This window comes from Thermobia domestica, chromosome 4 (assembly GCF_964235325.1).
Source record: "Thermobia domestica chromosome 4, izTheDome1.hap1.1, whole genome shotgun sequence".
In the NCBI taxonomy this organism is placed as follows: domain Eukaryota; kingdom Metazoa; phylum Arthropoda; class Insecta; order Zygentoma; family Lepismatidae; genus Thermobia; species Thermobia domestica.
Window position 1 is genome coordinate 192,424,752 of NC_137457.1, and position 17,573 is coordinate 192,442,324.

The following is a 17,573-nucleotide window of genomic DNA, read 5'->3' on the forward strand; positions in this document are numbered from 1 at the left end:
TATGACCAGCCGTACCTTGAAACCACATTGCTGTTTGTAAATGTGTATTTTTAGTTCCATAACTATAATTGAGCAGTTTTTCCAGGTACGAACGATATGGATGTTTATGTGACGGAAATGAAATCTGTTTATTGTTCAACTAGATTTGTACTTCACTAAGCATAGCATTTAGAAAATCATTGACAGGTGCAATTGCTTTATCCGTTTCGGTGAAGGAGGAAGCATCTGATTTCTCAATTTGTGCTTGGATGTATCCTAGTCGCCATAAGTGCCTTTACATCGCAGTGACGGGTATGTGACCGCGCAGTACTCCAAGGAAGGGATGGTTGTATAAGAATTTTTGATTAATTTTAAAGAGTTTTTATTTTGACTAGGGAATTAACATAGGTATAGGGAGTAAAAACACAGATTTGAAGCATCAGTGCACGAAAAGATTCGTATTCTCAGTTTTTCTATTTATTGTTTTATATGTTAAGTTAAACACTACAATACGTATCACTGATATCGCAGATCGTATTATTTTGTAAAATCGTGTCTGTAATCTTTTGTCAAAACATTCATCTCCAGACATGATGTAGAGAGAAGAGAAAGAGATAAGACATATATGTATAATTACTCAATAAGTAATTATAAGTAAATTAGACTCAATAAGTAATTGTAGAAATTAGTTAAAGGACACGTAAGAGAGCGAAAAGGAGGTCTAGAAGTCTGAACTTTTTAGAAACGTCCTAGATAGGTGAAAATATAGTTAAAAATTGCAAAAGGTATCATGTAATTTATCTTTCTTTTCTTATATCCTAGTATACTTTTTTCTTTCACATCTCTATTCAGAATTACGAGATAAAGGTGATGAGAGAAACATTTCCATCTCAAGAATTATATCAGAAAAAAATCATTTGACTTAGGCTAGATTCGAACTCGTAGCCCTTGAATCCATAAGTCTGCGCTCTACCGATTGAGCTAACAATTGCTGTTGCAAAAGCCTGATTTCTACAACTACCGGTTGCAGAATGGTGTGTATTAACGAAATTGGCCGAGATAATAATAATAATAATAATAATAATAATAATAATAATAATAATAATAATAATAATAATAATAATAATAATAAAGATGATGAACAGAATTTAAAAAGTCACATTGTTAAAAGTTTGGTGTGCGAAGTTAGTCCTAATATGAGATTTTATTAATTATATATAATAAATGTAAGCGTGGTTTATTCGTGCGTGCTATTCAAACTGCGCAACTCATAAGGGTTGTACGCGTATGGTACAGTAGCCATGCGTCCTCCAACCGTGAAGAAAGATTCAGTTTGAACCGATGCGTGTCCTAAGAGGAAGGAGGAGATTCAAAGAAAGAAAGGTGGTTTAGAAATTATGCAAAAATAGAATATCTCACGAGGTGAGGTGATATAGAGTTCAGCGTGTCTTTCAACTGTGACTCTATACAAGATATGCATCTACGACGTAACGTGGAACCCGAACCACACGACTGCTGCCGGGAATCGAAACCCATATCACCTCTAGCTCTATCATGGGAGACACAGGGACATGTAAAAATAATCGAAAATAAACAATATTAATGTTAAATCCATAGCTTTCGAGGTCCTAAAAATTCCTAATTGAAAGATATTAGTGTCTATTCAATAGTTTTCGGGGTCGCTGAAGTGAATAATGACACTCCAGATAGCATAAAAGCCGAAGTTTTTATTCGTCGTTAGCGGCAAGTTAATTCATTTGCTTCTGCTGGAAATGAATTCGTACTATTTCATTCCGATTCAAATATGTATTCTACTGGGAAAACTAATCTCAAATATATCTTTGAAATATAAACCTCTTCTTCCCGTGCAACGCCGGGTATTTCAATTAGTAAATAAATAATTTAAGAAACAATGAGTATATTTAATGGAAACAGACATATGTACCGGTATTTTTGAATGTTGTATATGAATTGCTAATTCATACTTTATCTAGTAGAAAATGGTGCATCCATTATATATTTTGAAGCAATAGGGAGAACTATTGGAGGTGTATTTTATTTATCTACTGTCGAATTTAGTGTGGAATAATTTCAAATAATTTATTTCGAAACTATCGAGACGAGACAGAGACCGCTATTTGTCGGTTGAAAGGAGACTAATACTGTAAATAGTCTCGTATTGTCTCGTTTTTAATACCAGTCCTACTTCGGGGTTTGTTCTCTAGTAACTGGTTGCGTAGTGCACCTACAGTATATAAGACGTCGTATATTTAAATGTTTGAGAACTTTCCCCACCTCCACTTGACGGATCGTTCTAACTAAAACTACCAGACCGTTTATGTAATTTTTCGTTTAAGTACAGGTCCTATCCTTATGTCAATTATTTTCTTGCAACAGAGAATGAAAAATGTAACAGTTATAATGTTGATCGCGCATAATCCTGTATAGATAAAAGGCAGTTTATAGAGTGTCGGACTCTGTGGCGTAAAACCAGTAGTTACTGGCTTGGTAAGTTCATCACTGAACGCGTTTCCGTCATATCGTGCAATAACGTCACCTTTCACACATGCTCGGGACAGGACCACAGGAGGAGTAGCGCTGTTGTTTGCTTACTCGGTGCTGTTTATTCTCTTTGGAACCTGATGGGAAATTACTGCTTTCTCCTTACTTTCAGCTGTTTTTGCTATTTCTAATTTAGATGTCTATTATATTAGTGGAATTTTATTCCATCATGGAAATATATTTTATTTCTTTTTAAATGTAAAATAAAAAGAAAAGTCTATTTGGACAAGTTTCCCCACAACTAGACATGCAAGGACTGGGAAAAAACCCGGCTTTTTAAAAAAAAAACTCGTTTTTTTTGCTTCGCTTTTTTGGTTGGGAGATGTTGGGCTTTTTTCAAAATTCTGCTTTAAATTGATAAAGCAGACTTTGTTTCGCTGCTCAATAACACAAAAAATCATTTAATTAATGGTTGATGCTGATAATAATATAAAAACTCGAAAATAAATCATGAATTTCGAAAAGATATTTCAAACAATTTTACTTCAACATATTTACATTATGAATTCCAAAGGATTAACCAATGTAAATATGTTGAAGTTAGAATATAAGAATTTTCTAACATCCTATATACAAAAGTAAGCAGGGTTGTCAAAGTAAGCAGTGTTGTTTCTGAAAATGCCAAAAACCCGTTTTTGGGAGGGGAGTTTAAACCAAGTTTTTTGATTTAGATATTTTGCTTTATGTATTTATATTACATTTTCACAGAAATAAGTTTGTTTCGCCTTAGTGTTATTATGCAACAACGGGGTTATGTTGGAAGAGGTCCCATAAGCTTAAAGAAGTCCGGTCAGTAAATTTCTTAAATTGAAAAACTTCCGCTCTAGCCATCGGGAAAATCCCGTCATTACATTAAATGTAAAACAATAACGTCAAAATCCTGTTATTGCTTTGCATGTAAAATTTAAAGGTCAACCTATCATAATCAGTACGCTAAAACTGAGGTATTAAATTACAAATTTACTATGTAGATATCATTGAAAGTCCAATCCAAGCTAATGTCGGAAGCTACGTAGGCAATCGAAAAATTTTGCCAATTTCTATCAATATATTTAAGCAACGTTGGCTTCTTTATAAAACAACAGGCATTCACGCATGCAGAAATATAATTTGGTTTCGTTTCGTGTGTTTAGGCTTAACATCCTTACGTAATACCGAGGTTATCAAGGAGAAGAATTTCGCTTAAAGCGACATCCGAACCGCTACTTGGTTTACGCATGAAAGAAGGATTGTGTTTCGACCGAGAATTGAACATGGGACACCTTAATTAAAAGTTGAAAAGGAAATAAAACTAATGCAGATGGTTTGATGTGGGGAAACGTCACCATGAAGTTCACACGATTCGCATTTTTCGTTCTTTTTATTTTTTTTTTGGTTTAAACCAGTTATTAAAAAAACAGCTAGTATAAACCAGCCAACCTTAAAAGTAAATACTTCTTTAAAAAATTACACAAATAAGTAAGAAAATTGTATGTAGTATTTTTATTTCAAAATATTCCATAGTCTCTTTTTGAAACAAAATAAAATTAAAATAAAACATATGATATACACTTAAAGGCTGCACATCTACAGCTTTTGGTTCTGTATATTCTTGAAATTCTACAGTTAAGTTTTATATAACCATCGTCACGGTTTACCCAATCCTCAACTTTTCTGAATTTTTAACAAGAGGGATTCAACATAACATTACAGACCCCCCCCCCAAAAAAAGAAGGACTATGGAATATATTTGAGTTAAGCTAAATACAACTGCACAACAAACATGACTGAGTGGTTAGCTTTTGCGCTTCTATCAGGAAGGCCGGGATTCAATCCAGCATTCGACCATTCTGACAAAGCTTTTCTTCATTCCATCTGTGAATGTAGAAATAGTGCATGTACTGTGAGTTGACTGACATCCTTTCTTATTGTTTTTAAATCGTTATTATTACTAATTACTAGCAGTGACAGTTTTGCGAAGGTTAGGGGAGCGGTCTTTCGGACTGAAGCGTGTTCCCCAAAGTTACGGAATGTCTAAAACAAACGAAATATCTATTAGTTATGTCTTTACTCATAAACTTTAAGCTCCCGTCGAATAAGAATTACGAATGTTTTGGAAAACTAAACATTAGTAAGAAAAACCTCTCCCAAAATACTTTTTTTCTAAATCCGCCACTGATTCTCAGTATAAAATGATCTTCAAGGTTGTATCAGGAAGATTATTGCTAAACATATAAACGAAACGAAATATCAGTTATGCCTGTACTCATAAATTTCAAGCACTTCCCAAATAAAATTAGGACATTTTAGAAAACGAAACAATGAGAGAAATCTCTCCCAAAATACTTTTCTAAATCCGCTACTGATTATTCGTGTAAATTGGTATTTAAGATTGTATGCGGAAAATTATTGCAAAATCATTGCACAGCTACAGTATAACAGAAATGTGGAAGTACGGTTTGACGGATATATTGAAAAACGTACGCTTTGACGCATATATAAGAAACATAAACTTTTGCGCTAGAAGCTAGAGTACTCAGCTCTTAGAAATGAAACACGGATGACAGACTAAAATTATCTAGAGAAGAAAAAAATGTCGATAACTCAAAAGTTAAAATAAAGTTAAATAACCTCTAAAATTGCTCTCAAATACTACATTCTTCATGTTAGCTTTAATTCGTAAAACATGTGCTCCATCCATCTTGATGGTGAATTTCAGAGCGAAATATCGCATGTAGGTCATGGAATTCTTATCTAACTATAGAATATACTATAAGAAAGCTATTTAGATATAAAAATCATGAAAATGAAAAAAGCCAAAATTTCCAAAATTCTCGTTTTTCCCCCAAAAAACCGGCTTTTTATGTGGAAAAAACATCGATTCAAAAAGCCGGCTTTTTTGCATCTCTACCCACAACTCTAGAGGTATTGTCTTGGGTGCGCTTTTCATTTCTTTTCCTTTAAGGCCGCGGTGGATCAGTGGCAGATCTTTCACCTCTAGTGCTTGGGGCCTCGGGTTCGATCCCAGCCCCCGCCAATTGAACTTTGTGGCGGACGAACACCGTGTGCGTTGGTTTCCTCGGGGTTCTCCCATTTCCTCCCACTCTCTTCATTTCATTCATTACTCATCATCACCGTCTCCTTTAGCCTAACCGGCACAACCGTGGGACGTAAAACTTAAAGATTTCATTTCATTTCTTCAACACAAATGCAATTAAAACCTGACTCTGAGAGCGCAAGAATGTTATCTTGTTCGAAAGGTCAGTGATTTTGTGTCGAAGGTAATGTCACGCGAAGAGACAGGCTGCGCGTGGGCTTACCTTGTCTTACGTTTGGCAACATTGCTCTTGGTCAAGTGGTTTATTGCTTATGCCTTTAGGTATTTGCCCTAAAGCCATACAGCGAGCTGTGTGCGTTCTGTTACTCCCTCCCTGCCCCTCGCAGTGTTTGCGAAAATATTATTTGCTTTTCATGCATTGGGATAAGGGGTAAGACATACCTTGGGACAATGGAAGGGAGTAACATATAAACTGATCGAAAACGACAACCGATGTTAATGTAGAGTTCATAGTTTCGAGGTCGCTGAGATGATTAGGCGTAAAGCTATCAGCTATTTTCTATTAGTGGTTTCTTCATATACGTCTACCAAGTTAACGACCCTTGACTTATCCGCGTACAGTAGTTGGTTAGTGTGTCCTCGATGGCTATTTTTACTTTTTCCATGATCATCCCATACCATACAGTATTTTTTTATGTTTTGAAAAAGCTTGATTTTATCAATTCGTTAAACAACAATGTTTCTTTTTTTCTAACCATGTTTCTTAGTATTATCCTCTTCATTCTAACTAATTTAAATATTTTCAATAATTCAGAATTTTGACTAAAAAATGTTACAATGATCAAGATTTGTATAAGAAGAGGAGCCTTCATTTCTAATCATTGTCATAAACGGAAGGGAAAACTTATAAAAAATTGAAATAACTTAGTAGACGTAGAAAATCGAAAGAAATAATGAACATCAACTATTAGTTGACTGTTAGAAGTATAGTAGATATAGTTCTCAACCCAAGTAGAAGATGCACTCTTTGCTTCATGAAAATAATAAACATTTTTGAAAAAGAATTACAGAAAAGTAATTTGAAGATATTTACTGAGCGAACGAAGGTTACTGGTTAGTATTGACGCTTCGTAATTGAGAGTCTCCCGGTTTAAATTTCGATACGAGGCATCCTGACTAGTGATTTTGCAGTACCACTAGGCGAATACCAGGATACCTTTAATACATAAGCCTTGGCAAATTTTCTTGAAATCTTTGTTCTTATGTTGTTAATGTTTCAGTGTGAAATGGCATTTTGCTGCATGGAAAATATTTTTAGTAAACAAAATATAGTAGATGAATGGTTAGTGTAAAGGACTCCTACTTGTATGCTTAGGTTCAAATCCCGACTGTTCTTATTGATTTTTTCTTTTAGCTACGCTCATATTTTGCACTCCAGAAGTTCAATTTTGAATTAAATGTAGTCGCAGCTAGTTTAAACTGAAATTATTTTCAAAACTATTTGCTATTACATGTTTTTGTTTTACTTGCGATGTTTCAACTTAGATATTAGATCTTAGAACCCTAATGTAACTCATTTCCCTACGTCATATCATGATTAATGTTTTCACAACAACGATAGTCGGGCGGTAATACAGAATTTCATTGTTACTGCAGGGCCGGATCTTGAAGCCTGCGAACTACGCGTTCGCAGGAGGCGCCAGGTGAACAGGGAGCCAAATTAGAAAAATAAATTTTGTTTTAAATGTAAATATTTATTTAAAAAAATGTTATGATGAAACGTTTTCCTCTTATAGCTTCAAATAAATATTGTACAGACTGAGATACAGATAAAATACATCAAAAGGACAATAAAGTCGAATATTTGCGTGGTTGGCTGTAAAACACCCTTTACAAATGAAATGGACTCGTACATCAATTGATGCCAATACCACACGCACAAGTGATGCTAGTTTGAGGAAAATTTCCACGGCAGAGGATAGACCTTTCTAAACAGGGAAATGGGATATTTTACGAATATGAGATAAAATGAAGGTAAATTTAGCTTTCCAATAGATGTTGTATTAAGCACAATGACCGTAGAGCTAAAGACAGTGGTATTCTTTCCCCAATCCCACCATATGCACAAAATAAAAATATAACAGACTCTTCATTCCTTCCTCAACAATCCTTCCGACTCCTTGCTAGAGAATATCATTGCCAAATATGTTTCTTAGAATCCGAATGGATCAACAAACGAAAGGAATTCAACCGCAAGTATTGTTTATGGATTGGGTGGCATTATCACAGTAGAAAGAAATGTCGCCAAGGGTGCTCCTCCATCTTGTCTTAAACAGTGTCTTCGCATAGTACTTTGGTTCAATGACCTCAGTTAAGGGTTGAGAAAGATCACCGTAAATGAAATTCACATTATCAAAGTTGAAGCAAGCATGGGCGCCCAAAAGGGGTCGAGGGGGCCGGGCCCCACCTGGCTTAAGACAAGTATAATATATATGTATAATTTCTTAAGATTTTCTTAATACAAATAAAAATACGAAACGTAATATACCAACCAGGAAGATGACCCCTCTAAAAAATTCTTTGGGCCTCCATGCAAGCAAGTAGGCTTTTCTTGTCCATTCGCCCAGGGAGTGGAGCGAATACTAAGAAAAGACGGGCGGTACAAATGGATTTTTTAAAAATCATTTCTGAGGGAAATTTTAACTTAAGTTCCTAATGGCTGAAATCGCTGTCCACTGCTTAATGCTCACTTTGTTTAATATCTATTAGTTCATTTGTCGTTCGTCAAGATTTTCATTTCTATCCTAAGTCATTTCGTTTTTGTTTTATTTTTTAAATTTATAATGATGTGTGCTTTCACTTTTTAATAGTACTTTGTTTTTCATGTAATAATAATGAGCAACGATATAAAACCAAGTGAGCATTTTATCGGAAAAGAAAGCTACAAAACATGAAAGAAGATAAGAGGCAACCGAAGGCTCTAAAAGGTTTCTTTCGCGTTCTGGACAAAATTATACAAATGTTGAGGTGGGGAGTTGTCGATACCAGTCACTGTTAACGAAGCATTTGCAGGTCGACATTCTTTTGAAACTGTAAGATTATTTTACCTGATTGCAGTAATTTATTTGTTGAAATAAAATGGGACGATACGGTCATTTCTGTTACGGGTCTGAATTAAATTTCATGTATTTCAAAATATGTTTGAATACAATTAGTTTTCACGCGGCATATAAGTATATAACTTGAACGGATATAATCGAAAGCGATGAAAGGTCATTTGGATGACAAGTAGTTTTTTTTTTCAGTACTCTCACTTTCAATCACAGCAGCATATACAGATGCTTGTTTTATTATAACAGTATAACAATAATTATTAATCCGTTCTCTGTTATTAAATTTAGATGGAGCGATATTTTAAATTAGTAATGATTCTAATGCAAAGTAGGGTTTTGTTTATTAGTTACTTGTGTTCAGGGATGCACCAACATAGGTGCTAGGGATGCCCACGAGACGAATCGAGACAGGATTTTCCAGACAAAATTCGAGTCGAGACACGGTTCTTCCAATAGAGAAATATACATTTTTCGAGTCGAGACATCACTTTTACAACACATTTTCAAGACGAGACAGCTACACATCTTGTCTCGTGGGCATCTTTAATAGGTGCAGTGTTACTTTCAGAAAAAATCTTCCGGGGGGGTACACTTAGTATTCAGAGGGCCACTGCTGCTACTCTTTTATTTATTATTATATTACAGACGTATTATTTTGATCTCCTCCCGGGGAAAATTGCCCCCCTAAAAATATGTGTGGACGAAACACTGCACAGGTAGTCGGAGAGTCTGGATCCTTCAATTAGCACAATTTCAGGAGCAGATACACAAAATTATTTGCATTTGTAGGCTATTCCGAAAAATCTTCGGACCCAAAAGAAAAATCTTGGGTGCATCTTTGCTTGTGTTTACATTGTGTTACTGCCTAATTTCGTACGTTTATGTTGGAAAGAAACATGAAAGAATTGAATTGTTCTATAGGCCTAAAGGGCCCTGAAAAGAATTTTTGCGAAGGAACCTGATTTTAAAGTGCTGCCACTGGATCGAGAACAAATTAAATATCAATTAAGACACACACTTTTGTCATTTGTTGTGTATTGAACTAATTATTTGAAATCAAGTACATCTCAAGAACGATTAAATGGACTAGCTTTGATGGCCATTGAAAATTACATTCTGAATGAAATTGATATTGATGCAATAATAAGAGATTTTGCCAAATTGAAAGCCAGAAAAGTGTCTTTATAACAGGAACTTTACAGTAACAAAGAAACGAGAAATTAAGCTAACTACCATATTTGTATCACTAGAAAACACTATTTAAATATGCTTTTAATGCAGTGTAAGAGCATATCTCTTTGTCAAAATCAAACCTGCGATAATGTTAGACTTAAAGCTCATTAGTTTTATTCTATTTCGACTTTTATGTTTCAACTGTATTTGTCAAAATACATCTTAGGTATACATTTTAGTTGTTTCCTGTGCTTATTAAATAAAAAAATATATAAATTATTAAAACTGGAACTTTGGTCATGATTCATCCACAGTTAATTAGGTTAATATATATATATATATATACAGAGAGAGAGAGAGAGTGAGTGAGAGAGAGAGAGAGAGAGAGAGAAAGAAAGTTTTGATTCAGAAAAAAGTACAATTGAACGTACGTGCAACATGGGCTCCTGGAGGGATTTCAAACGAATTTAGTATACGTATACATTACCATCTGAACAATTTAACCCTAAAAATGCTTTCGATCACTGAAATAAATTCTTGCCTACGCTCCTGTAAAGCAGTAAGAATTTTAGGGACTGATCATGGGGTAATGCCTCCCTGGAGCAACGACAGTTCCCCAGAAATCATACCTCTGATAGGTCCGGATGTGACACCAGTATTTGTGTATTACCACTCCTCACTCTAAGTGTATTGAAACTTAAGTCAAAGGAACTGTTCTGAAATCTTCACCGGTTCTCTTCTCTGAAACCGCATGCGAATGGGACCAACCTTGGCCATATATCACATCTGGAATATTACCGTTTATGTCAGAGATCCCAAAAAATATATATTCGACACAAATAAATTATGTTTTCGATTTTATTTTATTTTATTTATTTATTTATTTGCCTGTCACCCTCCCACTCTGACCTCCATGCCAACCAAGGCTTAACTTGAACTTAAGCAACATCGACAGCGTCACTATTCATCTGCGACCACGAAAACTAATACCATAACGATTTCAATATTAATATTGTTCATATTGAGTACTTTTACATGCCACTTCCCCCCTTATTACGGGTGGCTTCAGTGTCTCGCCCCCACAACTATGGAGCAATTTCAACAAACTTACGTATAGCTATAAACCACCATCTGTAAAATAAATGTGCGGGTGACCTTTTTCGGTGAGGAATTCATTAGCTACTTTTCCAATATCAATGTGGTGGCTTTTTTCGCTTTCCATGCTAAACATTGCCGAAGAGCTAAACTGCATTTGCACCACTGTCCTATGAATATAGATTTTAATGGCATTTACTTTACTAAGTGCTTGCTTAGGTGTTACAGGAAAAGTGAGATTCTGTTATAAATGAGTAGGGGTCTAAACAAATACGGAAAACTATTAGCAATTACACTACTCGAAATGAGTTTTCGCAATATAATGGAACAGTATTTTATTCGAATGTGAAGGAAATCATTGCATAAATTGGCCCTTCCCCTCCTTAGAAGTCTAAGCTACAATACGTCTCTAATAATTTTGAATTAGAAATATATGCATCGAGTTTCATATCCTTAACTTTAAGGTCTCCTGAGTTAAGTAAATGAATAACCTTCCTGCTAACGAAAGAGTAAAGCTTTGGGCTTTAATGGTATCTGGAGTGTAATTATTAATTTCAGCAACCCCGAAAACTATTGAATAGACACTCAATAGTTTCTTTCACTCAATAGTTTCTTTCAGACACTCAATAGAATCTTTCAATTAAGAATTATTAAATTTTCACCCCTCGCATTAAACCTCCATGCCGATAATGCTAAACTTTGATGTGAACGATATAGAAGGTTTCATAATTCATGTACTCAAAAACTATGGATTTAACATTAATATCGTTTATTTTCGATTATTTTTGCATGTCCCTGTGTCTCCAGGGGCGCCCATAAAGGGAGTAAGAGGGGGCGATTTCCCTCTCTAGAGGAAATTATACTTTGCAAGATCGAAAACCCAAAAATTGTTTGAATATTTACCCCAAAATTTGCAACTATATTTGAAATGTCGCTTATACTTGCCCCTTTGAAAACCACAATATGGGCGCCCTTGTGTGTCTCTCATAATAGAGCTAAAGATGATACGGGTTTCGATTCCCGGCAGCAGTCGTGTGGTTCGGGTTCCACGTTAAGTCGTAGATGCACATCTTGTAAGAGTCACAGCTGAAAGACACGCTGAACTCTATATCTCCTCACCTCGTGATATATTCTATTTTTGCATAATTTCTAAACCACTTTTCTTTCTTTGAATCTCCTCCTTCCTCTTAGGACACGCATAGGTTCAGACCAAATCTTTCTTCACGGTTGGAGGACGCAAGGCTACTGTACCATACGCGTACAACCCTTATGAGTTGCGCAGTTTGAGTAGCACACACGAATAAACCACGCTTACATTTATTATATATAATTAATAAAATCTCATATTAGGACTAACTTCGCACACCAAACTTTTAACAATGTGACTTTTTAAATTCTGTTCATCATCTTTATTATTATTATTATTATTATTATTATTATTATTATTATTATTGCAATAGCTATATGAAGCAATTATCTCGGCCAATTTCGTTAATACACACCATTCAGCAACTGGTAGTTGTAGAAATCAGGCTTTTGCAACAGCAATTGTTAGCTCAATCGATTTGTCGCTCGTCTCCCCACTACATTACGGCTTACAATATTCTTATTTATCCTGATTTTCATTATTTCCCTAATGCAAAAAATGACAGTGTAATTTGGCTCGCTGCATATACTCTTCTATATGTGCTTACCACACATCGACCGTATCATGTCGATGTGTATTCGTCTTATCTGCGACACCATTTGCAGAAACTTCCTGTGCAATATAAACGAAAACATTTTGCCAATTATTTGGTTGTCTTAGTTTCATAATCTAGTATGTACTTTTCTTACCTGTGAATTGTTATCTATCTTTTAATCAATATGTTTTGTCTCGCCTGAATAACAGCCCAAAGTGATGACTATAAACTCTTTGCAATAATTTGGTAGTCTTACTTTCATAACACTTATGTTTACTGTTCATAATTGTCAATTGTTCCTTCTTTATTTTTTTTATTTTTTTTAAAATTTTTTTTATTATTTTTAATTTTAATTTTTTTTCTTTTAATTTATTCCAATTTACATTTCTATATAGTTTTCTTTTTTTCGGCACATTGTTTCTGAATTACTTCTGTAACTGCCTAATGTAACTGTAATTAAATTGTGAATAAAGTCTTTAAAAAAAAATCGGTAGAGCGCAGACTTATGGATTCAAGGGTTACGAGTTCGAATCTAGCCTAAGTCAAATGATTTTTTTCTGATATAATTCTTGAGATGGAAATGTTTCTCTCTTCACCTTTGTCTCGTAATTCTGAATAGAGATGTGAAAGAAAAAAGTATACTAGGATATAAGAAAAGAAAGATAAATTACATGATACCTTTTGCAATTTTTAACTATATTTTCACCTATCTAGGACGTTTCTAAAAAGTTCAGACTTCTAGACCTTCTTTTCGCTCTCTTACGTGTCCTTTAACTAATTTCTACAATTACTTATTGAGTCTAATTTACTTATAATTACTTATTGAGTAATTATACATATATTACAGATGTCTTATCTCTTTCTCTTTTCTGTACATCGTGTCTTGAGATGAATGTTTTGACAATAGGTTACAGACACGATTTTACAAAATAATACGATCTGCGATATCAGTGATACATATTGTAGTGTTTAACTTAACATATAAAACAATAAATAGAAAAACTGAGAATACGAATCTTTTCGTGCACTGATGCTTCAAATCTGTGTTTTTACTCCCTATACCTATGTTAATTCCCTAGTCAAAATAAAAACTCTTTAAAATTAATCAAAAATTCTTATACAACCATCCCTTCCTTGGAGTACTGCGCGGTCACATACCCGTCACTGCGATGTAAAGGCACTTATGGCGACGAGGATACAACAAGATTTATGGCAAATCAATATATTCATCATTGCTACCACTCACTACAAACTCTTGATGAATTTTCAGCTATTGAACTAATTCGTTTGTAGCCAATAAGACGATTGTCCAGAACATTGGTTTGAGTGGGAAACGTTGAAAAAATTGTCCAATTCACTTTTTACATATTCACAGGATTGATGATGGAAGAAAGCGATCGTTGAATTAATCAAAAATATCTGGTGACGATGCCAATGATCTCTTCTTCTTCTTATGTGATAATTTACCTCTCTTCGTATAACTGATGGTGTTGTTGATCGTTGGGAGGTCAACCTCAAACTGAGAGCAGTCATTCCATTTTCGTTTTTGATATCCACTTCCTAGCATAGTTTTCAACTTATTTCTATCTTTTTCTTGTAAATTTGATTTTGCCTCTTGCATACGTTGATGAAACGATTCTACCAGCGGTTGACTCGAGATCACAACAGCATTAATCATATTGGCAACTGATTTTGTTAATTCTTTTCCCACACTTTTAGCTCCTTGCTTCACAAGTGGTAACACTGAAACAATAAGCCATTATGCAAACTTCCAATGCCATGTCCTGCTTGATAGGGACTTCCCACACAGACGTTGCCGATAACGGATAACGCTTGTGTTTGGTAGTATTGCAAATACGGATCAATCATGACGACGACGACGGAAATGTAGTTTTCTACACACCGTTTCAAATGTGAATGGCATGCGATTACCTGTGCTATCCCTTATGTCGATGTGTATATGCTCAAAATTCATTTTTTCACCGGAACATAAGTGCAGGATTAAAGATTTGTACTGCATGACTTCCAAAAGTACGATTCGCACGATCCATGTTGACAATTCGTAGCAAGACTACAATTGTATCTCCAACAATGACAGATTCAATAATGTCACAGTAGCCGCACATTTGCGATGATAAACCTAATCGTACATCCGGTGTACCTTTTGCATATCTTTTAAATCACTTTTCGGTTCAAGTCTACCATTAAACTAACACTTGGTGAGATTTCTACAGAAATATGGATTTCCTTATTGGGATGCCTTATGAGGCATATATCATTAGTTGCATCATGGGATATAAATAAATTGGTTTGTGTATGATGTGTATTAATTGCATGAATAAGTTCCCGTATATTGTTACAATAGCGTACATGAATCGTTACAACCTTCCACGGTTCCTGCTCATTACTGCATGATGATTTCTAATATATTTTATTGTTCTCACTGTTCATGTTCAGTAAAGAATGTGTACAATGATTCTCTACGATTGCCACATCCCATTTCTGGCGAAACTCTTCACTTCGTTGTAATTTCGTAATATATGAAGTCAATCTATTTTCTGGAAAATAATCCATGAAACTATTACTAAGAAGTATAACGTAAAAATCTTGATCAGGTTCCATTCTTCTTCTTCTTCAATGAAGTTGCAGGAATACATGAATTGAATGAGGTAGGATATACTTCCCACTGGACGAGATACTCCTTACTGCTACTTTTTGTTCTTGTGCGTAATATTTTATCGATGAAGAACATCGAAGGGAGCGGCACTGGTTATAATTCTTCTCTGTAGAAAACACCATCGACGAGTTGATGATTTAAATCCTCTAGTCGATACACTGGTGGGTTTCTTCGTACTCTGGCTTTTACACTAAATATTTCCCACGTCCAGTTCTCAAGATACGTTACGTATCTCAATATACGTACGTTCTCAAAATAACCCTTGTCAAAGATACGTTTTGTTTTACTAATACGAACACTAATAATACTAATGTTTTACTAATAATACTAATAAATCCGCATCTTGTTTTGAACGTTGTAGTTTTTAGTCGTATAAGTTATGCCACACCTCCAGTAAATTGTCTTGAGAAACGTTTTCAGGTGCCATTTGAATACTGGAATGCCGACTTTCATTGTATGCTTTTACAAGTAAAGGCAATAATTTGATGTATGATATTTGATGAAGTATGTTTGATATTTGGTAAAGTATTTCCACATACAATTTTTCAATGACTGATTAAATCTTTCTGCGATGCTGGCTTTAATATCTGGATCCTTTGTTGTCACATGTTGCACGTTGTGTTTCCTGAGAAACTTTATTACTGTCTTGTTGGTATATTCATTTCCTTCAGCACAATTGGTTTCCTGTCCTGGAAAATGACTTCAAATGCATTCACTATATCCTCGGCACTTTTTGATTTTACTGGTACAGCCCACTCGTACCGACTAAACACATCAATCACTGTAAGAATATAGCGGTAATTGTCATTATATTTTTCAAGTGATTCTAAATCATTTAAATCACATTCCCATTGATCATCAATATTGTTGACAAGATAAAAATCTCTACGGAAACGACGACGTACAGGACGATGTAACGATGTAACGGAATGCCATTGGTTATTTGTTTAACCAAAGTTTTATTTTGGCTGGAGGTATAGATTTTCTGTGCTTGCCATTCTTTCTTTGCAGTGGAAAACGATGCAGGATGTGCTGCATTGTAATAAATGGATTTCAACTCTTTGATGATGCTTTGTACGTTGACCATCGTGGCATGATACGTTTTCTTTCTGGTCTAATTTATAAAACATCATCATCTTCTTCTTTGTCTTCTTCTTCTCCGGAAGAAAATAATTCAGATGCAAGTTTTGGTGGTTCAGATCCTACAGATGCTGTTGTACTATTATGCTTAACAATATACTTTAATCTTCATGGATTACCAATCAATTCTTGATGTGTGTTTGACGCTGCAAGGTAGTTGTAAAAATATTCCCAGCCTTGAGGATTAGAATGTTTCCTCGGTCGAGTCGCATCACACATTAAATCTACAATATTGGATCCATGTAGTTTATTATCGTTGAAGTACACTGTTCCTTTATGATCCCACGTAATTGTGTCGTCTTGTTTTAAAGGACGGAATAGTAGTTCGGCTTTCTTACGAGACATTTGTGGTATTGCGGCTAAAATTTCTTGCTTCGTGCTATTATCAGCATTCGGAACCTCACCATCAGGTTTCGTTCATGTAATTGTAAGTGGAATTGGTTCTTCTTGTTTATGCATAACGTAAAGATATTTCTGTAATATTCTATTGTACTGATTCCATTTCTCTTCATCACTTCTCTTCATCATGTATTCAATATAGATTGCACTTCACGATCGAGATTAGATTCTCGATTTTCACTCACACTGGATGATGATGCATGCATTCGTTGATGCATTTCTGGTGGCACTAAAACCATCTTCTTGCTATGTTCCATGATATTTATTGTTTAAAAAAATATTGTATAACACACCTCCTACAACAGGTGCAAGTAATACAGATAAGAATCCTCCTTGTTGTACGGCTAAATGTTTATTCTTTTTATCCAATGATTACGTATTGTCCACGAGATAGCGGAGCGTGTTCTTGTATCGCTTTAATCTTGCCTTCTGAGCACTTGTCAGTGGAACATTTCCTTTTAAGACATTATAACAACATTCACAAATACTATGAATTAATGAAGAGTCCGCATTGGCAAGAATAGCTTTAGGCAAATTTGGTTCAGCTTTGTGCAGAGCACGTAACAGATCAGCGTGTTTCACTGTAGGAGACACCATGACCGACTAAGTCATCCTTTTCACATGCACAATAATTTAAACATATTTTGTTAGTACGTAAACGTAATGATGCGAATCGTCGGGAAAATATTTGTACGAAATCGCATTTCATCGGGTGT